The sequence below is a fragment of the Balaenoptera borealis genome (genome assembly GCF_965194805.1).
Source record: "Balaenoptera borealis genome assembly, chromosome: 5".
In the NCBI taxonomy this organism is placed as follows: Eukaryota; Metazoa; Chordata; class Mammalia; order Artiodactyla; family Balaenopteridae; genus Balaenoptera; species Balaenoptera borealis.
In genome coordinates, this window is record NC_138862.1 from 112,860,775 (window position 1) to 112,886,188 (window position 25,414).

Here is a 25,414-nt window from a genome sequence, read left to right on the forward strand (position 1 = left end):
AAAATTGATAAACCATTAGCCAGACTCATCAAGAGAAAAAGGGAGAAGACTCAAATCAATAGAATTAGAAATGAAAAAGGAGAAGTAACCACTGACACTGCAGAAATACAAAAGATCATGAGAGATTACTACAAGCAACTCTACGCCAATAAAATGGACAACCTGGAAGAAATGGACAGATTCTTAGAAATGCACAAACTGCCGAGACTGAACCAGGAAGAAATAGAAAATATGAACAGACCAATCACAAGTACTGAAATTGAGACTGTGATTAAAAACCTTCCAACAAACAAAAGCCCAGGACCAGATGGCTTCACAGGTGAATTCTATCAAACATTTAGAGAAGAGCTAACACCTATCCTTCTCAAACTCTTCCAAAATATTGCAGAGGGAGGAACACTCCCAAACTCATTCTACGAGGCCACCATCACCCTGATACCAAAACCAGACAAAGATGTCACAAAGAAAGAAAACTACAGGCCAATATCACTGATGAACATAGATGCAAAAATCCTCAACAAAATACTCGCAAACAGAATCCAACAGCACATTAAAAGGATCATACACCATGATCAAGTGGGGTTTATCCCAGGAATGCAAGGATTCTTCAATATACGTAAATCAATCAATGTGATACACCATATTAACAAATTGAAGGAGAAAAACCATATGATCATCTCAATAGATGCAGAGAAAGCTTTCGACAAAATTCAACACCCATTTATGATAAAAGCCCTGCAGAAAGTAGGCACAGAGGGAACTTTCCTCAACATAATAAAGGCCATATATGACAAACCCACAGCCAACATCGTCCTCAATGGTGAAAAACTGAAACCATTTCCACTAAGATCAGGAACAAGACAAGGTTGCCCACTCTCACCACTATTATTCAACATAGTTTTGGAAGTGTTAGACACAGCAATCAGAGAAGACAAAGAAATAAAAGGAATCCAAATCGGAAAAGAAGAAGTAAAGCTGTCACTGTTTGCAGATGACATGATACTATACATAGAGAATCCTAAAGATGCTACCAGAAAACTCCTAGAGCTAATCAATGAATTTGGTAAAGTAGCAGGATACAAAATTAATGCACAGAAATCTCTTGCATTTCTATACACTAATGACGAAAAATCTGAAAGTGAAATTAAGAAAACACCCCCGTTTACCATTGCAACAAAAGAATAAAATATCTAGGAATAAACCTACCTAAGGAGACAAAAGACCTGTATGCAGAAAATTATAAGACACTGATGAAAGAAATTAAAGATGATACAAATAGATGGAAAGATATACCATGTTCCTGGATTGGAAGAATCAACATTGTGAAAATGACTCTACTACCCAAAGCAATCTACAGATTCAATGCAATCCCTGTCAAACTACCACTGGCATTTTTCACAGAACTAGAACAAAAAATTTCACAATTTGTATGGAAACACAAAAGACCCCGAATAGCCAAAGCAATCTTGAGAACGAAAAATGGAGCTGGGGGAATCAGGCTCCCTGACTTCAGACTATATTACAAAGCTACAGTAATCAAGACAGTTTGGTACTGGCACAAAAACAGAAATATAGATCAATGGAACAGGATAGAAAGCCCAGAGATAAACCCACGCACATATGGTCACCTTATCTTTGATAAAGGAGGCAAGCATATACAGTGGAGAAAAGACAGCCTCTTCAATAAGTGGTGCTGGGAAAATTGGACAGATACATGTAAAAGTATGAAATTAGAACACTCCCTGACACCATGCACAAAAATAAACTCAAAATGGATTAAAGACCTAAGTGTAAGACCAGACACTATCAAACTCTTAGAGGAAAACATAGGCAGAACACTCTAGGACATACATCACAGCAAGATTCTTTTTGACCCAGCTCCCAGAGAAATGGAAATAAGAACACAAATAAACAAATGGGACCTAATGAAACTTAAAAGCTTTTGCACAGCAAAGGAAACCATAAACAAGACCAAAAGACAACCATCAGAATGGGAGAAAATATTTGCAAATGAAGCAACTGACAAAGGATTAATCTCCAAGATTTACAAGCAGCTCATGCAGCTCAATAACAAAAAAACAAACAACCCAATCCAAAAATGGGCAGAAGACCTAAATAGACATTTCTCCAAAGAAGATATACAGATGGCCTACAGACACATGAAAGAATGCTCAACATCATTAATCATTAGAGAAATGCAAATCAAAACTACAATGAGATATCATCTCACACCGGTCAGAATGGCCATCATCAAAAAATCTAGAAACAATAAATGCTGGAGAGGGTGTGGAGGAAAGGGAACTCTCTTGCACTGTTGGTGGGAATGTAAATTGATACAGCCACTATGGAGAACAGTATGGAGGTTCCTTAAAAAACTACAAATAGAACTACCATACAATCCAGCAATCCCACTACTGGGCATATACCCTGAGAAAACCATAGTTCAAAAAGAGTCATGTACCAAAATGTTCATTGCAGCTCTATTTACAATAGCCAGGACATGGAAGCAACCTAAATGTCCATCGACAGATGAATGGATAAAGAAGATGTGGCACATATATACAATGGAATATTACTCAGCCATAAAAAGAAATGAAATGGAGGTATTTGTAATGAGGTGGATGGAGTTAGAGTCTGTCATACAGAGTGAAGTAAGTCAGAAAGAGAAAAACAAATACAGTATGCTAACACATATATACGGAATCTAAGGAAAAAAAAAAAAAAAAAAAAAAGGCCATGAAGAACCTAGTGGCAAGACGGGAATAAAGACACAGACCTACTAGAGAATGGACTTGAGGATATGGGGAGGGGGTGGGGTGAGATGTGACAGGGTGAGAGAGTGTCATGGACATATATACACTACCAAATGTAAAATAGCTAGTGGGAAGCAGCCGCATAGCACAGGGAGATCAGCTCGGTGCTTTGTGACCACCTAGAGGGGTGGGATGGGGAGGGAGGGAGGGAGGGAGATGCAAGAGGGAAGAGATATGGGAACATATTGTATATGTATAACTGATTAACTTTGTTATAAAGCAGAAGCTAACACACCATTGTAAGGCAATTATACTTCAATAAAGATGTTTAAAAAAAAAAAAAAGAATAAGTCCACACTTTGCATTTGGTTAATTTGTCTCTTAAGTCTCTTTGTAATAGTCCCCAATCATTTAAAAATTGTTATTTGTTAATTGAAGGAATAAAGTTATTTGTTCTGTAGAACTTCTCATATTTTGGATTTTGTTGATTGTATCTTTGTGGTATCATTTAACATGTTTTTCTGTCACCTGAATTCCCTGTAAACTAACATTTTGATTTAACTGCTTGATGAGATTCAGATGCAACTTTTGACAAGGTTAATCCATAGGTGTTACTAGGTATGTAATACAAAGATAGTTCTTTCTTTCTTAGTGTTTTTAAAATCATTCACTGGATTCAGGTATTGTCTGCCTGACACAGCATTATAAAGATCCTTATTGACCTTTTATCTAGTATTTTTAATAGTCATTAATAATCTTGTATTAACCATTATTAGCAGCAGAAAAATGTTGATTTTGCCAATAAATAATTATTCTACAAAGGAGAATATTCCCTTATCAACTTTTTAGCTACCCTGAAATAGCTTATACAGAAAAGATAACTACTGATAATTTCACTTCATTTCACAGTTTTCAGAATAAAAAAAAGCCTCTAAAGGTTGTTAGGCATAGAAATTTTGGAGTTTTATTATGAACCCATGGATTTTTATATATTTGTTGTGTTTCTATCCATTAGAGTCATGATTCTTTTTTGATGTTCAAGTTTCTATTCTTTAGCCAACGGGAGTCAAAATCGGCTTCGTATTTTTTTGAAATGATACTAGTAGTCCTTCATAGCTTCTTTGCTTTCTAGCACAGCAAGATGTTCCAGACTTATCTAGTGCATTCTCTGCAAGGCTCGTACTGGGCATTCTTCGAGGAACCTTGGTTCTTTTTGGTGAGAAAAGATATTTGGAGACCATAATCCGGTATTAGCGGTATTCATTGCTACTGGGTTGTCAATGTTCCCATGCCCTTTAAGCAGACAGAGCTAAGAAATAAGTGTCTACTGATATTTCCAATTAAAAGAGATTTTTACTGGAATTTTTAAAAAGAATATTACAGAGTTTTCACTTAATTTCTTTGATTTAATTTTCTATTCCACTAAAATCTTGGTTATTATTGACATTACCATAATTTCTTATTTGCTTTTCCTATTATGCGTATTTAATTATTCCAAAAATAGAAATATTATTAAAATATGTATGTTTTTATTGTTATTTTGGAATAATTATACTTTAAAAGGACTCTGTTATTTTTTCATGGGAGTGGTATTATCTTGTATCCAGCTTAGAATGTTATACTTCGTTTGAAGTTTTCGTTCTTTTGTTCTATTAACCTTACTGCATCAGATGCTATTTATTCTTTCTTTCTTTTTTTTTTTTTTGATGCCTCACTTTAACAGTGTTGGTTTTCTTTTTAAAAAAATTGCTTATCCTTGTATTTGATATTTCTTTTCACCCTGGTGAGTGTACATGTAGTACTGCTTACTTTAGCCCATCTTGAGTAATTATGGCATAGAGGCAGGCAGGATATGCCAGGAGCTAGAAAGATTTTCCTCTTCCTTCTGGGTCTCGGTAGCCAGCTGGGTTTCTGCCATTTCATCCTGAGCACCTTCAGGCACTGTTACTGTCTGGGTTCAGTAGCCCACTGTCCCATGATTGGCACAACAAGGAGGAGGGATGAGGGTTTGGGCAGTCAGTAGCAAACTGGCTGGCTGCCACCTGAGCAGTCTCCCAATCAACTGCCCTGATCATTGTCCCAGAGCTGGCTCACAGTGGAGAAGTTGGGCCCAACTCTTAAGCTTTCCTACTTTACTTGCAACAGGGCGCTCTGGCCTGTTTTGGGTTGTGCTTTTGTCTTTCAGTTCAGTCATATCTACCTTCTGTCTTTCAGAAATGTATCATTTCTGGTCCTTCAGTGTTTCTCACTGTTTTTCCTTTGGAAATTTTAAAGGCATACTATAAGTTTACCATACAATATGTATTTAAATGTATCTGTCATCTTATGGAAACATATGCTATCATATAGAAATATATAATATGCTCTCATAAGGAAATATATCATACGTTATAGAAAATTTAAACATATATTCAATAATGATCACACTTGTGGTAATCTTGTTTCACACCCCACCCCAACTTTTTTTTTTCTGGATTATTTTACAGCAAATGGTATACAATTCACCTTCTTGTCTAAATATACCTATTTAGGGCCATGTAATAGAGTCTGCAGTTATCTTACCCAAAATATTCTCCCCAGGACTCAAACATGAGTCCAAGAGGCTGTTGGCCTATAATCCTTGACAAAGAACAAATTCAACTTAGGTCCACATTTAAATTTCTATTATTACATAACAAATGATCACAAATTTGTAAATTAAAACACCACTCATTTATTATCTCACGGTTCTGTAGATCAGAAGTCCAGGCAGTCTTCACTAGGTCCTCTGCCTAAGTCTCACAAGGCTGAAGCAAAGTGTCTGCCAGACTGGATGCTTATCTGGAAGATCTGAGGAAGCTCAGAGGAAGGAACTTCCAAGGAAGAATCTTTTTCCAAGATTACTCAGGTTATTGGCAGAATTTAGTTCCTTGCGAGTATAGTACTGAGATCCACATTTCCTCCGCGGCTGTCAGCGAGGAGTCTCTCTCCAGACCGTGAACATGGGTTCCCCCCATCTTCACAGCCACCAGTGATGTTTCAGTTCCTTCTTGTGCTTTGAACCCTCTGACTTCCTCTTCTACCACCAACCAGAGAAACTTCTCTGTCTTTGAAGGATTTGTGTGATTAGATCAGGAACATAAAGACAACCTTGGTTTTGATTAATTCAAAGTCAACTGATTAGCAACTTTACATACTTCTGGAAATCCCTTTGCTGTGTAAGATAACAAATCACAGATGTGCTTGCTCGCCATATTCAAAGGTCATAGGATTAGGGCAGAATGTCTTCAGGAGCAATTTTAGAGTCATGTCTACCACAGTCCTGCTCATTTTTATTTCCCTTTTCTCCTTTAAGGATGAGTTAGCTTTCAAAAATCTCCTGAAAAATAGGCTTCTGGTGGACCCTCCCCTCTGGCTTGAGAGTTTGTTCATATGTATCAGAATTTCAAATTATACTGTAGTTGAGACACATACTTCATATATAAAAAGATAAGTACATATTCAGAAGAACTTTTGACTGTTAATATGATTATCTCACTTGGAGGAATGCTTAAATTTTCCTCCACACAAATGTTTAGCTCTTTTTATAACATTGCTTTTGAGGAGAAGACTATCGTTAAAAAAAATATGTTCAAGTAATTACTGACAGTCTTGAAGTATGCACAGGAAAGTATTTTCTAAATCCTTTCTTTTCAAAATGCCAACAGTTCTTGATAAATGAAAGGTCATCTTAATTCTTTTGCCATTTAAATCAGCACCTTTAACATGATTAATTGACATGGCATTTAATACATGATTGTACTTGCATTCTACTGTTATTATATGGAAATACCGATTTGAATCCAGAAGAATATTAAACAATTATTAATTGATTCTGATTCTGCTAATCCCTGTAATTAATTCTCTCCTGTCATTTTAATGAAATGAAATAACTACTTTGCTTTTATAAAATGTAACCCACTTTGCTTATGCTATGAAAAATAAATGTTTAGAAAGTGTCATGATACAGATGTGATCATAATACTAACCATTTCAAATGTGAAAGTTAAATGACCATCTGTGTCCAAAGGACAAACATTTTAAAAAATAGTATTTTATTTTCAAGGAAGAACAATTGCAGAAAGAACTTTTAGCCCTTTACTCTCTAGAGATGGCTTATGCTAATTTAGAAAGTGGAAATTCTCTTACCTATTTTACTTCCTATCCTTTATATTAGGAAGAATAAAGTAGGTGAGTCTGTTAAATAGAATGCAAGCTCTGTTTTGACTCTCGATCTCTTTCTAACACTTAATTCCCATTATTGGTGCCTTGTTCTTCCCAGGGAAATGGAACCTGGGACTTTGTAATTTTATCATTATGGTGAACATTTCTTTTTCTTTTTTTTAACATCTTTATTGGAGTATAATTGCCTTCCAATATTGTTAGTTTCTGCTATATAACAAAGTGAATCAGCTATATGTATACATATATCCCCATATCTCCTCCCTCTTGCGTCTCCCTCCCACCCTCCCTACCCCACCCCTCTAGGTGGTCACAAAGCACCGAGCTGATCTCCCTGTGCTATGCGGCTGCTTCCCACTAGCTATCTGTTTTACATTTGGTAGTATATATATGTCAATGCACTGGTGAACATTACTTGACTTCATTCAGCATTCATGGGCTGTTCCTTTCATAACAGTCCTTAAATTTCCTTTAGGGAATTACCTCACACCCTTTGTTGGTACCTTAGTCTTCCCCTAGGCATCAGATACTCTCCTTCTGGACAAAACCCAGTTGAGACTGATGTATTCCTGCTACTGATACTCTCAAGCAACAGCCTATTAATTACTTCTACTAGATCCCTGGAGCTTTCCAGGTTCCTGTCCTTCCTGAAGCCTTGCTCTACAGCTTTTCCTTCAATTCTTTGAACTATCCCTAGAGACTTTCATTATATTTGTTTTCCCCCCTTGAAGTTAGCAAGAGTTACTTTCCTTTGCCTGCAGCCAAGGAAACCTAATTGATACATTCACTTAACTGTATAGAAATTAAATTCAATTCCGTATTCATTAAAGTTATCATATATTTATTATGTTACTATCCTCTAAGGCCCCGATGTCCCAAGGCAGTAAGAATTCTGCCTTGGACTTTGCCAAGATATTTTTCCCCCTGCTGTTTTGATTTAATTGATCAGTGGCTCAAATGCTAACACACCGGAACTCTTCAATAAATTTTCTTTTTGTGTTGCTGAAGTCCTAAACACTAAGTTTGAACAACAACAACAACAAAAGGACATGGAGATCAAGTCTACATTTTGGAGGAACATTACCTATGTTTGGAGGGGATACTATGAAATCATCTGGCAGGTTGAGGAACTCGTGTAGCATTTGGAAGTCAGAGGTACTTGTCTGGTAGCCCAGGGCAAGCCAGTTCCAGGAAGTATGAGGACAAAGGGGACAGGCACTTGTTGGCTCCTGCCTCACCCCCCTGATGCCATCTCTGGCTCTCTGCTGGGAGTTCCCCTGATCGCCATGGTACATTCTAGTCATTTCCAGTATCCCCATTTAATGTTGACTGATATTAAGTAAACGAAAAATGTAATGGTATTTTTGTGAATGTTAAATATGGACTATCAAAATTACAACCTCATCTACTAAATGTAATAATCAAGAAATAAGATTAGATAAAAGAGTAAATGAACTAAGACTGAAGATGTAAAGCGAGAGCAGAAACGAGGATCTCAAATCAATAGCCATTACAAAAGCCTATTCTGGGCAGGGTTCCTTGGAGCAATAGTTACCGACTGAAATCAGCAGAGGGAGTGGCGTGGAAAGCACAGTGGGAGAATGTGCCAGGTTGATGTGGCCCAGGAAGGATGAGACAGGAAAAAAGGATGTCAAGTCCCAGGTGGATATTAAGAAATGGAAAGTTAGGTTTGTATCTGATGTTTTAGAGAGAATTTTTGAAGCAACTTGGAAAAATTTTTAGTGAACTAGGCTTTGATGTTGCTGTTTATGTTTTTCTTATAAAATCCAAGCTGCCTATCAAATCTTAAATAATACGCTCCAGTAATATTGGCTCAATGCTGTTCCCATTACTTTGGAGTATTTATAAAATTCAGATATAAATGTGATTATTAAAACCAAGGAGATTTTTGGCTCTCGAACAGAACATTGTGAAAACATGCCTTAAAAGCAATTTATCAGACTTATAGGTCAAGTAGTTTTTTCCACAAACTCTCAAATTTAAGAAAGTTTCTTGGAATCCTGGCCTCATATAATTGAGTATGTTCATGTTTACAGTATATAGCTTGATCAGCTAAAAGAAAAGGGGCAGCTTAAGAGAAAAAAACATGAATTAAAACATGGAAGACCTAAATTCTACCATTGGCTCTAGGACTAATTTGACACACCAATTTGTATAAGTCAATTAATATCTCTGGGCCTCAGTTTACACATCTGTAAAGTTGATTGTGGAACAATCATTCTATTACTTTATTTTTAAGAAAGGATATGTTTATAAATTAATATTAAAGTAATAGAAGCTCACAGTAAAAAGGTCAAGTAGTACCAAAATTGCAAAAGTAAAATACTTGATTCTTTTCTCAGATTCCCAATTCTTACTTTTTTTTTTTTTTCATTTATTTTAATTTTTGGCTGCATTGGGTCTTTGCTGCTGCACGCGGGCTTTCTCTAGTTGCTGAGAGCCGGGGCTGCTCTTCGTTGCAGTGCACAGGCTTCTCATTGTGGTGGCTCCTCTTGTTGCGGAGCACGGGTTCTAGGCACACGGGCTTCAGTAGTTGCGGCTTGTGGGCTCTAAAGCGCAGGCTCAGTAATTGTGGCTCACGGGCCCAGTTGCTCCGCGGCATGTGGGATCTTCCCAGACCAGGGTTCGAACCCGTGTCCCCTGCATTGGCAGGCGGATTCTTAACCACTGCGCCACCAGGGAAGCCCCTCAATTCTTACTTTTTATTCACCAGTAATAATCTCTCTTACCAGAAACTTGTGGACTTTCAATAATTTTACCTGCATATAAAAATATAGGAGTTCTTAGGCCCAGATGGAAAAATAGAGCAGGTCCTTGTTCCCAGCCTGGCCCACAGTGGGGTCTCAGAAAAGGACTCTAGGATGACTGACTGATGCTTGAATGCCTTGATCCCTGTGCCCCAGGTCCTGCTTTGCAAATTGGATGGCACTCAATTCTTCTTTTCCTGTGTCCTGGCTTTTTTCTTGTCATCTCCTTCATTTCTGGGCCTTTGAGCTCTGCCCATGAAGCTCAGTCTATGGCTGGAACTCTGCTAACTCCTGAAGGAGTTTTTTCTGAAGCCAAGAATGGCTTCCCATCTGGTAGCAGCCTGGCACCATTGGGCATACCCAGTTCTTGTCTTAACCCAAACTGTCTCCTCTTTGCAATATGGTTAACTCTTCCAAGTGTGGTGGCTGTGTCACAAGAGAACATATAACAGTATGAGTATTTTTAGGTCTGTGGTATTTTTTCAACTGTAGGCTGTACAGTTGAACCATAAATGGGCATCTCGGGCTAGTACAATCATCTGGAGGCTATGACATAAGTACAGCAGGGCTGCAATTTATTGGCTCTGAGTTTTCCCAGCATGACCTCAAACTATTACTTAGGTCTTTATAAAAGCAGACTGTTGGCTGCCTACAGGTTCTAGTACAGATGCCTAAAGGAGTGACATAAAATATGCGGCACATTCACTGTTGAGAGGGACTACATGTGGGATTTGAAACCATCAAAATATCCATGGGCTTTCTCAAAATAACTTTTCTGGAAGTGATATTTCTGTGTCAGCTAATCTACTTGTCTGACAGGCCATTGTAATAAATGCACAGGGCCATGAAAATACTTTTGCCATATTCGGTTGGAATTTAAAATTTCATTAAATATAAATGGCTTGATGATAAATGTCATTCTTTTGTAACTTCCTTATTTCCCTTCACATTATGTGTTAGACATTTATTTATTTTGATATGTATGGCTTTAGTTCATTCATTTAAACTGACGCGTAGTAGGCCATTATATGAATGTACTGTATGTTATCCATTCTCCCATGGAGCTATGAGCATGAGAATAATTATTGCTTTACACCACTGGCTGTTGATTGGTTTGTTATGCAGCTTTATTATGGCAATAGCTAATGAATTCATAAGGTATGTACACCAATTTTATTAAATATTGACAAATTGTTTCTCCGGGTGTTTGTACCAGTTTTGTAGTCCTATGATTGCATTTTTTTTTTATGATTGCTTCTTAACATACTTGCCAAAACTTGGTAGTTGTATATTGTTACATTTTTGTTAATTTGATGAGTGAGAAATAGTATCTTATTGTTTTAAATTGCCTTTTTCTGATTGTTGATCAGTGCAATCATCTTTTCACATGGTTTTTTTTTGCCATTTAGATTTCTTATTCTGTGACTAGTATCTGTTCTAATTCTTTACCTATTTTAAAGTTTGAATATGAATATTATTTTTATTAATTTTAGGAATTCTTGTGTTTATTCTGGGTACCAGTGCTTTTTCAGTTACATGTTGCAAATGTCTTCTCCTACCCCTTAGCCTTTGCTGTGTTGAAGTTTTTGTTAATGTCAAATTTATTTACCTCCTTTATGATTTGTGCAATTGTGTCTTGTTTAGGGAATTTTTTCTTATAACAAGGTAATAAAAATTCTATATACTCTTTCAAAAGTTTTAAAATTTTATTTTTAACATTTTAGCTTTTAATCCTTTGATATTTATTTTGGTGTATGGTGTACGGTAGGCATATAATTGCATTTTTTCACTTTGCATAACCAATTGTCCTAGCTCCATTTATTGAATTATTTGCAATGCCACCTCTATTATAGGTCAAGTCCCTATATTCTTTTATCTGCTTCTGGACTCTATTCTGTTCCTGGCCTATTAGTGTTCCCCTGTGTCAATGTTCTCCTAGCTTAAATGATAAAACTTTAAAAATTAAATATCTTAATATCTGCTCTTTAGTTTTTGTTCTTTAAATTTTTTCTTTATTATTCTTTCCCACTGATTTTTCATATAATCTTAGGGTCAGCTTGTTTAATTGCATGAAAATCCCTGTTGAGATTTAGATTGGAATTACATTAAATGTATATATTAATTTGAGGACTTATTAGATTTGACAGGTCTTAAGCCTTGGCATCCATAAATATAGTACTGCTATTCTTTTATTTAGATCTTCAGTAATGTCTTCCAAATTTCTCCATGAAGATCTTGCACAGTTTTTATTAGTTTTTATTTTTGGATTTTAAAAACATTTAAAAATGTTATTGCTATAGAGAATGGTATTTTTTCTATTACATTTTTAACTGCTTATTAATGGCAATAGAAAGGCTATTTTAATTTGCTGATTTATATTCAGCAACTCTTCTGAACTCTCTTATTAATTTGAATGATAGGTCTGAGAGTTCTCTTAGATTTCCTATGTAGACAATCATGTTGTCAGCAGATAAGGACTGTCTTGTATATTCCTTTCCTATTATTATTATTATTTTTGTCTAGCTTCTCCCTAATGATGAAGGGAAGCAATATGGCTTTGAGAATTTTGTTTTGATGCCTCTGGACTAAAGAGAGAGGCAGGAAAACTAGACCATAAGTTACACAGCCAGAAATGTCCTTTTGATAAATTTATTCCTTTTGAACATATTGTGCCAAATCTTCAACAAATTGAGATCCTCAAAAATATATATATTTTGCAAATGATCATAAATTAATGGTAGAGTTAGGATGAGACCCCAGGCTTCTGCAGTATTCACTCTTCTAAAACTTGACATACATTAACTCATTTCATCTTTATCTTGTGAAGTATGTTTTAACATTCCAACCTACAGATAAGAAAACTGAGGTACAGAGAGGTGAAATGATTTCACAAAGGTCACACAACTAGTAAGTGGCTGAGTCAGAGTTTGAACCCAGGCTGTTTCATGAGGAAAAGAGTTTATTTTTCAGCTTTGCTCAATTATAATATCAAGCCTAATAGTTGAAAAGGTTTCCTTGATTTGGGCAGTATGGCCCAATGGAGGATGAACCTAATCTTTAGAATTAGAGAGGTTTGAGTTCAAATTGTACCTTTAACTGTACAGCTTTGAAAAATTTCTTGCAACAATTTGAACATCACTTTCCTCACTGATGGGGAATATGTAGGAGCTGAAAAATAAGGAAACAGATTCTTCTTTACAGCCTCTAGAAAGGAATGCACTTGCTGACATCTTGGTTTTAGCCCAGTGAGAACTGTGTCAGACATACAGAACTGTAAGATAATAAATCTGTGTTGTTTTAAGCCATTAAGTTTGTGGTAATTTGTTACAGTCATGATGGAAAACTAACACACCAATTATCTAAAGCAGGAAGTTGGTGTCATTTTAATCGAGTAATTTTTAAAATTCTATTTTATCTCTTCTATTAGCTTTTTAGCTATACCTCTTTCCTTATTAACATTTTCTCTAGAAATTACAATATGTATCTTTCATATAGTCTACCTTGAATTAATATTATACCACTTCACACATGATGTCAGAACCTACATGCACCCCTTCCTCTCCTTTGGTTTAACCTGTCATATATTATACTTCCACATGTGTTATAAACTCCACAATGCAGTCTTTTCACTTTAAATAATTATTTTAAAAGAATTTTTAAAAGAATAGTACTTTGAATTTGCCTACGTATTTACCATTTCCAATTTTTCCCTGTAAATCCGAGTTCCCATACCGTATAATTTCCCTTCAAATTGAAGAACTTTATTAAGTGCTTCTTATGGAATGGATCTATTGGCAAAAATTCTCTCAGCTTTCATTTATCTGACAATGCCTCTATTTCACTTTGACTTTTAACAGATACTTTTTATGGATATGAAATTTTAGGCAGCCAGTTTTTTTTCAGTGCTTTAAGGATGTCATTTCATTTTCTTCTGGCTGTCATTTTTTTAAAATAAAAAGTCAGCCATTATGTTTATCATTGTTCTGCTCTATGCACTGAGACTTCCTCTAGCTACTTTTTAAACTTTATTTTTTAGCAAGTTGACAATGATGTTTGGTTTCTTTTAAATTGTGGTTTTAAAGATGTGGTTTCTTTTAACATACTTATTATGCTTGGGATTTGTTGAGTTTCTTGCATCTGTGACTTGATGTTTTCCCATCAAATTTGCAAAATATTTAGCTCTAATTTCTTCCAATATTTTCTGCTCTATTCTCTTTCTCCTCTTCTGTAACTTCAATTACACATGTGCAACACCACTTAAATCTCTCGCAAACTATGGGTGCTTTATTTTTTCCAAACTATTTTCATTTTCTATTTCAGTTTAGATAATTTCTATTGCTCTGTCTTCAAATTCACTAAGCTTTTCATGTGCAGTGTCCAATTTGCTGTTAATCTCATCCAGTGAATTTTTTAAAATATTTATTTATTTATTTGGTTGTGCCAGGTCTTAGTTGCGGCAGGTGGGCTCCTTTGTTGCGGCTCATGGGCTCCTTAGTTGCAGCTCACCATCTCCTTAGTTGTGGCACAGGGGCTCCTTAGTTGTGGCACATGGACTCCTTAGTTGCAGCCAGTGGGCTCATTAGTTGTGGCATGCAAAATCTTAGTTGCGGCATGCATGTAGGATCTAGTTCCCTGACCAGGGATCAAACCCAAGCCCCTTCCATTGGGAGTGCAGAGTCTTAACAATTGCGCCACCAGGGAAGTCCCTCATCCAGTGAATTTTGAAATTAAAGTATAGTATTTTTCATTTGGTTTAAGTACTCTATGTGTCTTTTCTTTCCTAAAATATGCTAGCTTCTCACCTACTATATTATTCTATAATGTATTTACAATAATTGTTTTAAAGTCCTATCTGCTTTTTAATTAATTAGGTCATCATAGTTCTTCCATTGAATGTTTTCTTTTGATTATGGAGAACAATTTCCACGTATGTCTTAAAATTTCTGACTGTATTCCAGATATTATGTATAAAAAGAACAGTGGAAGCTTTTTTGTCTCTTACAGAAAGTGAGAGGCTGATCACGCAGATCGCTATTAAAGTTAAGTTGTTCCAGATTGGGCTACAGCCTTCATTAGACTGAGTTCACTTGTGATTAACCCAACCTTCGACATCTAGGACAGCTGCCTTTTTGATCTTGTCTGTGTTTGAGTTGGGAAGGGATTGAGCTGCAGTTTTGATACTTTTGCTTTATCTTTAGATTCACTCAGACTAAATTCTAGGGATCCAATCACTGTGAAATTATGCAAGACTATGGTTCTAGATTCCTCCACTGCTCCTATAATTGAGTTAAAGAAGGTGATTTGTGAGCTAGGTAAAAAAACAATTTTGGAATTGCATCTCTCCCAATTTTCAACCTGTCTTTATGGCCCACACTGTCTTCTATAAGCTTGGTTAATTTCTCCTCTTTATTGTAAAATTTCTCTGTCTATGGAAAAGCTGCTACTTTTTCTTCCAGTATCTAAACCAGGTGTCCATTCCAAGGTATGGAAATTGCTGTGGTCTCTGTTCTTCTAAGAAGGGGTTTGGCTGACCCCAGTGAAATTTCTTTCATTGGACAACAAATAAACCATGAATAGTTCAATGCTCTAATTATTTTAATTGGGACTTAAATTTTCTCCATGTTGATTGTCTTTTTCTCTTTTTCAGAAATTAGAATAGCTTTTAACAAAACATAGAATGAACTTTATTCTTTTTACATAGAATTAAAATATTCTTCTGCCAGTCTCTCAGTTGTGTCCAGATAGCATGACCTTTATTTTATCATTACTTAGAAAAGTGGGAGATATTTCCTCAAATGGCTCAGAGAGTTTTGTTGATGTTAAAAATTTTAGAATGGCTATTTCATAAAGTATTTAAAAGACTCTCATAGTGAGTATTATAGGGAGGCTGTAGGAAAGAGATAGTGCAATTTATTTTCACTTATTTTAATCTCCCCAAATCTCTGAACACACATGAATTAAAATATGGGGTGGGAGTTCCTCTTTTCATAGAATTGTTGCTAAACTTTCAAAACTGAAAACAATTGCTGATTTGTATCACTCCGTATGGGCACAAACCAAGCGCCCATGTAAGAATGGAACTGTTTGGGGACCCTCTCTTACTTCACTGCTCTATTCCTCTGTCTTTATAACAGGTGTGTCCATGTGTGGATTTACTTTTATCTATACTAATCAAAAGTCATTGTGCACATTATAGGTGAGGATCACATTTTTCTGCAAGTCAGGGAAATTATCAGCATTGTATTTTCACCTGTTGCTTCTTATTCATTCTCACTATTCTTCATGTCTGGAACTCCAATTAGTCTAAGGTTGGAGCATTTAAGTCTACCCCCAAGACTCTTAAATCATCTTCATATTTTAAAAAATCTCTTCATATTTTTGTGCAGGTTCTGTACTCTCTTCCAATTTATTAATACTCTCTTTGCCAGGACTGATATTATCTATTAATATTCTAATAATAATGATTAAAATTTAATTTCTAGGATTTCTAAGTACTGTTTCTCCTCCCATTCATATTCTCTCCTTCTTCTTTTCTTCCTACCTACTGCTTTTTCAAGATCTCTACTGTCCTTGATGCATAGCTACTTGTTTTGTTATATAGTTTTTATTTTGGCTTTTGTGGGGATGTTATTCCTTTTTCAAAATTTTTGAGTACCTTAAGGACATTTTTAAAATTTTTCTAAAAGACTTTTTTATTTTTGCATTTACTTGGAATTGGGTCTTCTCATTTGCTTGGTTTTAAATTGTTTTGGTTATTTTCCTTTTGTTATCTTTTTATTCTATTATCTTTAGGTGCTCTAGAATTTTAGTTTGCAATTTCATCTTGTGAAGAAATTTCTTGTGTCTTCCTCTACACCTCCCCCACTTCTCACCATCTTCCCACTTTTTGGTGTCTGGTGGCTTTACAATTGCTTCCACTAGTCTCAACAGGGCCCACCATTTAAAAATAGCCTTATATTGGTGGATCAGGACTTTTGTTTGAAGAGATATTGCCGATCAATTTCTGGGCAGTAATAATTTGGTCCAGGTCTTGCCACTCCTTTCTAGCCACTCTAAGCAATGACTCACTATAGGCCTCTACAGAGGTAATAGCACTGGCTTTGGTTAATGAATGGGGAAGTCCCCATGGCAGGACAATCAGGCTTGACATAGTAGGTCTGTCTGCTCTCTTTTCCCACAATGACTGGGGACTTCCAGCCCAGCTACCACAGTAGAGGTGAAATTTCTCTGCCTGTTTTGGATCTCAGAGCCACTGCTTACAACCTTATAATTTTATTCTATTTTTTTTCCTCCCACTGGAGCCATTTGTGAGAATGGCTATGTGTTTTCATATTTTCTTGTGTTATATCTTTGCTATTTGGGGGTGGAGGTGGGAGGTGGAAGAGTGATCTTCCAAGAAATCCCACACCATGTTGACCAGAAGTTCAGATTTGTGTTTTAGAAAGATAAGTCTGGAATGTGTATGTAGTAGATTAGAGGGCACTGAGGCTTGAGATACCAGTTTTGTTCTGAAGGATTCCAGGAAAAGAGATAAAGAATGATCTGTGACAAGAATAACAGAGAATTGGAAAACATTATCCAAGCACAGATGGAGCAGTGGTCCTCAACAGGACTATACTGCTCCCTAGGGGGTGTCTTGGAAATTGGTGGTAGTATTTTTGGTTGTCATAGTTATCGGGAAGAGTTTCTGATATTTAGTAGGTGGGAGCCAGCCATGGTTAATGTCCTAGAATGTGCAGAATGGTTTTGTATTTGGAAGGACTATCCTATGTCTTGAATGACTTTCAGATATCCCAGACAGACATTCATGTGGGTGAAACACCTATTTGAAATTACATAATTTACATATTAATATTAATTTTTTCCCACAAAATTTTATTATACACTGAATTTTTCAAGAGTACAACTACCATGTTAATTCAGTGAAGACTGTGTTCTGTTTGGAACTTAACCAAGAATTATTCACCGTTACAGAAAATCAATGCTGACAGCAGCAGTGCTTATGGTATATTAATCTCCAAAACTGGAAATCTAAGCCATTTTTTCATGTGACTTTCATGTGCAATAGAGAAAATAAGAGATCATTTTGAACAGATTTAGAATCAAATATCATGTAACTAATGGGATCACATGAACATGAAGATCTAACTAATTTTGTTAATAAGCTATTTCTTTAAAGAGTTTCTTATTATATCATTTTGTACATTTTAATTTCTTTGTGTGCAGCACAATGATAAATATATATTTTGAAAATTATATAATGGAATTAGTTACTGTTTCGGGGCTGTCTGTTGCTTTTCAACATTACTCTGATACTGTCTCCAGAGGCCTAGCATACTAGTTCTCTTGAGTCTTTTGCATTAAGTTCCTTTTCTGAAATCATACTCTGTTCTCCATTACCTATCAAAAGCTATGATTTCTAGAGTTTTTGTGAATTCTGAGTTTAAATGTATGCTTCAACATGTGGAGAGATTTCAGGAGAGATATTTTAGTGTTACTCCATCCCATGTCATAACAAAGGATTATTTTAACACTACATTTATAAATATGGTCTATCTCATTTGTGAGATTATCTTACTCATTCCTTCCACTTTGACAGTGTGTAATTAATCTTGGCATTTATTCTACTTCATCGAATGTTATCTTCTTCTATCCTCAGTCTTATATATAGAAACAATTCTGGTCTATTATTACTTATTTCAATAGGTTTTATTCTAGTGCTATTCATGCCGCTGCTCTTTATTTCCTCCAACTACTCTGTAGAGTTCTTCATCATCTTACTTTTCTTAAATCTCAATGCTTTTATTGTAAGTAGTTGCAAACATCTGATCACTTCAATATATCTATATATTATTATTCGGAGATAAAGCCTTTAAAAAGATAATTAAGGTTAAATGATGTCAGAAAGGTGGGGTTGTAATCCAATTGGACTGGTACCTTTACAAGAAGAGGAAGAGACACCAGGGATGTGTACACATAGGGAAAAGACCACATGAGGACACAGCAAGTTGATGACTATCCATAAGCCAAGGAGAGAGGCCTCAGGAGACACCATACCTGCTGACACCTTGATCTCAGACTTCCAGCCTCCAGAACTGTGAGAAAATAAGTTTTTGTTGTTTAAACCATCCAGGCTGTGGTGTTTTGTTATGGTAGCTCTAGCAAACTAATACAAATATTATATATGTAGGCAGGTGAAATTGGCTATTATTACCTCTTTGAGGTTAGTTAAGAGGGTATTACAAAACATTGTTATAAAAGGAGTTTGGCAGAGTCGTGGAGTGCTCACAAATAGCCACATGCTCCCCCATATTTTCTGCCCCCCACGAAGCTAAGTGGCGCCAGTTCTGACCTATGAACCGTGAGCAGAAATGACTTGCATTACTTCTGAGCTGAGCCATAGATGAGTTGGGGTATGACCTTCCAGCTCCACCTCTTTACCTGTTGTGACAACCAGCAGGGCTCTGTGTTTAGCTGGTGGAGCACAAGGAGCTAGATCTCTGAGACAACTGCTCTTCAGAGATGTGAAACTCAAATGGACATGGTGTGAATGAGAAATACCCCTTTCTCAGGTTCCCAAGGTTAACTTGTTAAGACAGCATGATTTGTTGTTGCCCTGACTACGTAAAATTTGGTTATTGTAAGGAGGATGTTGCCTTCTAAACCTAACATATGTGTCATTGACTGCACTCTCATGTAGTGGTTGGCAAGGAAATTTTTATTGGAGGGTGAGAATATGGAGATTTATGTTATACAGTGTCGAAATATGTTAAAACTATCATCTTGGGTAATACGGGAGGCTAGCAGGTGTAAGGAAATGGTTGGGAAACACAACATTAATTGTGTGTGTTGGGTGCTATTGGTTCCATTCAGCAAGGTATTATAAAAAAAGAGATGAGCTGAGTAAAGCATTCTGGTAAACAGAGGGAGTCCATGGCCTTGCATTATTAGAAAAGCCAACTGCTTTGAGATCCTAACTGTAAGAGACAGCTAAACAAGGCATTCAGAAATAAATGCCTTAAAAACCTCTGAGGTAACTAAACAGCTTCAAGGAAAATGTTAGATTAAGAGTATGGTCTTCCCACTTAAATATAAGATGTGACACCATAAAACTCATAGAAGAGAACATAGGCAAAACATTTTCTGACATAAATTGTACCAATGTTTTCTTAGGTCAGTCTACCAAGGCAACAGAAATAAAAGCAAAAATAAACAAATGGGACCTAATCAAATTTATAAGCTTTTGCACAGCAAAGGAAACCATAAATGAAATGAAAAGACAACCTACAGGGGGATTAACCAAGATGGCGGAGTAGAAGGACGTGCTCTCTCTCTCTCTTGCGAGAGCACCAGAATCACAACTGGCTGCTGGACAATCATTGACAGGAAGACCCTGGACTTCACCAAGGAGGATACCCCACGTCCAAGGACAGAGGAGAAGCCACAGTGAGACGGTAGGAGGGGTGCAATCAGAGTAAAATCTAATCCCATAACTGCTGGGTGGGTGACTCACAGACTGGCGAACACTTATACCACAGAAGTCCACCCACTGGAGTGAAGGTTCTGAGCCCCACGTCAGGCTTCCCAACCTGGGGGTCCGGCAACAGGAGGAGGAATTCCTAGAGAATCAGACTTTGAAGCCTAGTGGGAATTGATTGCAGGACTTCGACATGACTGGGGGAAACAGAGACCCCACTCTTGGAGGGCACACACAAAGTAGTGTGCGCATCGGGACCCAGGGGAAGGAGCAGTGACCCTGGGGGAGACTGAACCAGACCTACCTGCTGGTGTTGGGGGGTCTCCTGCAGAGGCGGGGGGTGGCTCTGTTTCACCGTGGGGACAAGGACTCTGGCAGCGGAGGTTCTGGGAAGTGCTCCTTGGCGTGAGCCCTCCCAGAGTCTGCCATTAACCCCACCAAAGAGCCCAGGTAGGCTCCAGTGTTGGGTTGCCTCAGGCAAAACAACCAACAGGGAGGGAACCCAGACCCACCCATCAACAGTCAAGTGGATTAAAGTGTTACGGAGCTCTGACCGCCACAGCAACAGTCAGCTCTACCCACCACCAGAGCCTCCCATCAAGCCTCTTAGATAGCCTCAACTGCCAGAGGGCAGACAGCAGAAGCAAGAAAAACTACAATCCTGCAGCCTGTGGACCAAAAACCACAGTTACAGAAAGATAGACAAGATGAAAAGGCAGAGGGCTATGTACCAGATGAAGGAACAAGAAAAAACCCCAGAAAAACAACTAAATGAAGTGGAGATAGGCAACCTTCCAGAAAAAGAATGCAGAATAATGATAGTGAAGATGATCCAGGACCTCGGAATAAGAATGGAGGCAAAGATTGAGAAGATGCAAGAAATGATTAACAAAGATCTAGAAGAATTAAAGAACAAACAAACAGAGATGAACAATACAATAACTGAAATGAAAACTACACTAGAAGGAATCAATAGCAGAATAACTAAGGCAGAAGAACGGATAAGTGACCTGGAAGACAGAATGGTGGAATTCACTGCTGCGGAACAGACTAAAGAAAAAAGAATGAAAAGAAATGAAGACAGCCTAAGAGACCTCTGGGACAACATTAAACGCAACAACATTCGCATTATAGGGGTCCCAGAAGGTGAAGAGAGAGAGAAAGGACCAGAGAAAATATTTGAAGAGATTATAGTCGAAAACTTCCCTAACATGGGAAAGGCAATAGCCACCCAAGTCCAGGAAGCGCAGAGAGTCCGATACAGGATAAACCCAAGGAGAAACACGCCGAGACACATAGTAATCAAAGTGGCAAAAATTAAAGACAAAGAAAAATTATTGAAAGCAGCAAGGGAAAAACGACAAATAACATACAAGGGAACTCCCATAAGGTTAACAGCTGATTTCTCAGCAGAAACTCTGCAAGCCAGAAGGGAGAGGCATGATATATTTAAAGTGATGAAAGGGAAGAACCTACAACCAAGATTACTCTACCCGGCAAGGATCTCATTTAGATTTGATGGAGAAATCAAAAGCTTTACAGACAAGCAAAAGCGAAGAGAATTCAGCACCACCAAACCAGCTCTACAACAAATGCTAAAGGAACTTCTCTAAGTGCGAAACACAAGAGAAGAAAAGGACCTACAAAAACAAACCCAAAACAATTAAGAAAATGGTCATAGGAACATACATATCGATAATTACCTTAAACGTGAATGGATTAAATGCCCCAACCAAAAGACATAGACTGGCTGAATGGATACAAAAACAAGACCCATATATATGCTGTCTACAAGAGACCCACTTTAGACCTAGGGACACATACAGACTGAAAGTGAGGGGATGGAAAAAGATATTCCATGCAAATGGAAATCAAAAGAAAGCTGGAGTAGCTATACTCATATCAGATAAAATAGACTTTAAAATAAAGAATGTTACAAGAGACAAGGAAGGACACTACATAATGATCAAGGGATCAATCCAAGAAGAAGATATAACAATTATAAATATATATGCACCCAACATAGGAGCACCTCAATACATAAGGCAACTGCTAACAGCTATAAAAGAGGAAATTGACAGTAACACAATCATAGTGGGGGACTTTAACACCTCACTTACACCAATGGACAGATCATCCAAAATGAAAATAAATAAGGAAACAGAAGCTTTAAATGACACAATAGACCAGATAGATTTAATTGATATATATAGGACATTCCATCCAAAAACAGCAGATTACACGTTCTTCTCAAGTGCGCATGGAACATTCTCCAGGATAGATCACATCTTGGGTCACAAATCAAGCCTCAGTAAATTTAAGAAAATTGAAATCATATCAAGCATCTTTTCTGACCACAACGCTATGAGATTAGAAATGAATTACAGGGAAAAAAACGTAAAAAACACAAACACATGGAGGCTAAACAATACGTTACTAAATAACCAAGAGATCACTGAAGAAATCAAAGAGGAAATCAAAAAATACCTAGAGACAAATGACAATGAAAACACGACAACCCAAAACCTACGGGATGCAGCGAAAGCAGTTCTAAGAGGGAAGTTTATAGCTATACAAGCCTACCTAAAGAAACAAGAAAAATCTCAAGTAAACAATCTAACCTTACACCTAAAGAAACTAGAGAAAGAAGAACAAACAAAACCCAAAGTTAGCAGAAGGAAAGAAATCATAAAGATCAGAGCAGAAATAAATGAAATACAAACAAAGAAAACAATAGCAAAGATCAATAAAACTAAAAGTTGGTTCTTTGAGAAGATAAACAAAATTGATAAGCCATTAGCCAGACTCATCAAGAAAAAGAGGGAGAGGACTCAAATCAATAAAATCAGAAATGAAAAAGGAGAAGTTACAACAGACACCGCAGAAATACAAAGCATCCTAAGAGACTACTACAAGCAACTTTATGCCAATAAAATGGACAACCTGGAAGAAATGGACAAATTTTTAGAAAGGTATAACCTTCCAAGACTGAACCAGGAAGAAACAGAAAATATGAACAGACCAATCACAAGTAATGAAATTGAAACTGTGATTAAAAATCTTCCTACAAACAAAAGTCCAGGACCAGATGGCTTCACAGGTGAATTCTATCAAACATTTAGAGAAGAGCTAACACCTATCCTTCTCAAACTCTTCCAAAAAATTGCAGAGGAAGGAACACTCCCAAACTCATTCTATGAGGCCACCATCACCCTGATACCAAAACCAGACAAAGACACTACAAAAAAAGAAAATTACAGACCAATATCACTGATGAATATAGATGCAAAAATCCTCAACAAAATACTAGCAAACAGAATCCAACAACACATTAAAAGGATCATACAACACGATCAAGTGGGATTTATCCCAGGGATGCAAGGATTCTTCAATATACGCAAATCAATCAATGTGATACACCATATTAACAAATTGAAGAAGAAAAACCATATGATCATCTCAATAGATGCAGAAAAAGCTTTTGACAAAATTCAACACCCATTTATGATAAAAACTCTCCAGAAAGTGGGCATAGAGGGAACCTACCTCAACATAATAAAGGCCATATATGACAAACCCACAGCAAACATCATTCTCAATGGTGAAAAACTGAAAGCATTTCTTCTAAGATCAGGAACGAGACAAGGATGTCCACTCTCACCACTATTATTCAACATAGTTCTGGAAGTCCTAGCCACGGCAATCAGAGAAGAAAAAGAAATAAAAGGAATACAAATTGGAAAAGAAGAAGTAAAACTGTTACTGTTTGCGGATGACATGATACTATACATAGAGAATCCTAAAACTGCCACCAGAAAACTGCTAGAGCTAATTAATGAATATGGTAACGTTGCAGGATACAAAATTAATGCACAGAAATCTCTTGCATTCCTATACACTAATGATGAAAAATCTGAAAGAGAAATTATGGAAACACTCCCATTTACCATTGCAACAAAAAGAATAAAATACCTAGGAATAAACCTACCTAGGGAGACAAAAGACCTGTATGCAGAAAACTATAAGACACTGATGAAAGAAATTAAAGATGATACCAACAGATGGAGAGATATACCATGTTCTTGGATTGGAAGAATCAACATTGTGAAAATGAGTATACTACCCAAAGCAATCTACAGATTCAATGCAATCCCTATCAAATTACCAATGGCATCTTTTACGGAGCTAGAACAAATCATCTTAAAATTTGTATGGAGACACAAAAGACCCCGAATAGCCAAAGCAGTCTGGAGGCAAAAAAATGGAGCTGGAGGAATCAGACTCCCTGACTTCAGACTATACTACAAAGCTACAGTAATCAAGACAATATGGTACTGGCACCAAAACAGAAACATAGATCAATGGAACAAGATAGAAAGCCCAGAGATTAACCCACGCACCTATGGTCAACTAATCTATGACAAAGGAGGCAAAGATATATACAATGGAGAAAAGACAGTCTCTTCAATAAGTGGTGCTGGGAAAACTGGACAGCTACATGTAAAAGAATGAAATTAGAATACTCCCTAACACCATACACAAAAATAAACTCAAAATGGATTAGAGACCTAAATATAAGACTGGACACTATAAAACTCTTAGAGGAAAACATAGGAAGAACACTCTTTGACATAAATCACAGCAAGATCTTTTTTGATCCACCTCCTAGAGTAATGGAAATAAAAACAAAAACAAATGGGACCTAATGAAACTTCAAAGCTTTTGCACAGCAAAGGAAACCATAAACAAGACGAAAAGACAACCCTCAGAATGGGAGAACATATTTGCAAACGAATCAACGGACAAAGGATTAATCTCCAAAATATATAAACAGCTCATTCAGCTCAATATTAAAGAAACAAACACCCCAATCCAAAAATGGGCAGAAGACCTAAATAGACATTTCTCCAAAGAAGACATACAGACGGCCACGAAGCACATGAAAAGATGCTCAACATCACTAATTATTAGAGAAATGCAAATCAAAACTACAATGAGGTATCACCTCACTCCTGTTAGAATGGGCATCATCAGAAAATCTACAAACAACAAATGCTGAGAGGGTGTGGACAAAAGGGAACCCTCTTGCACTGTTGGTGGGAATGTAAATTGATACAGCCACTATGGAGAACAATATGGAGGTTCCTTAAAAAACTAAAAATAGAATTACCATATGACCCAGCAATCCCACTACTGGGCATATACCCAGAGAAAAC

At 36.8% G+C, this 25,414-nt stretch overlaps 1 long non-coding RNA gene across 1 annotated transcript in view; it reads left to right on the forward strand.

Annotated features, from left to right (window-relative positions):
- The first annotated feature begins 519 nt into the window (after positions 1-519).
- Positions 520-25,414, forward strand: part of LOC309629968 — an 820,276-nt gene continuing 795,381 nt past the window's right edge. Inside the window, exon 1 of the long non-coding RNA XR_014245337.1 lies at positions 520-2,841. This is a non-coding gene — a long non-coding RNA (uncharacterized lncRNA). The remainder of the gene's footprint in view (positions 2,842-25,414) is intronic.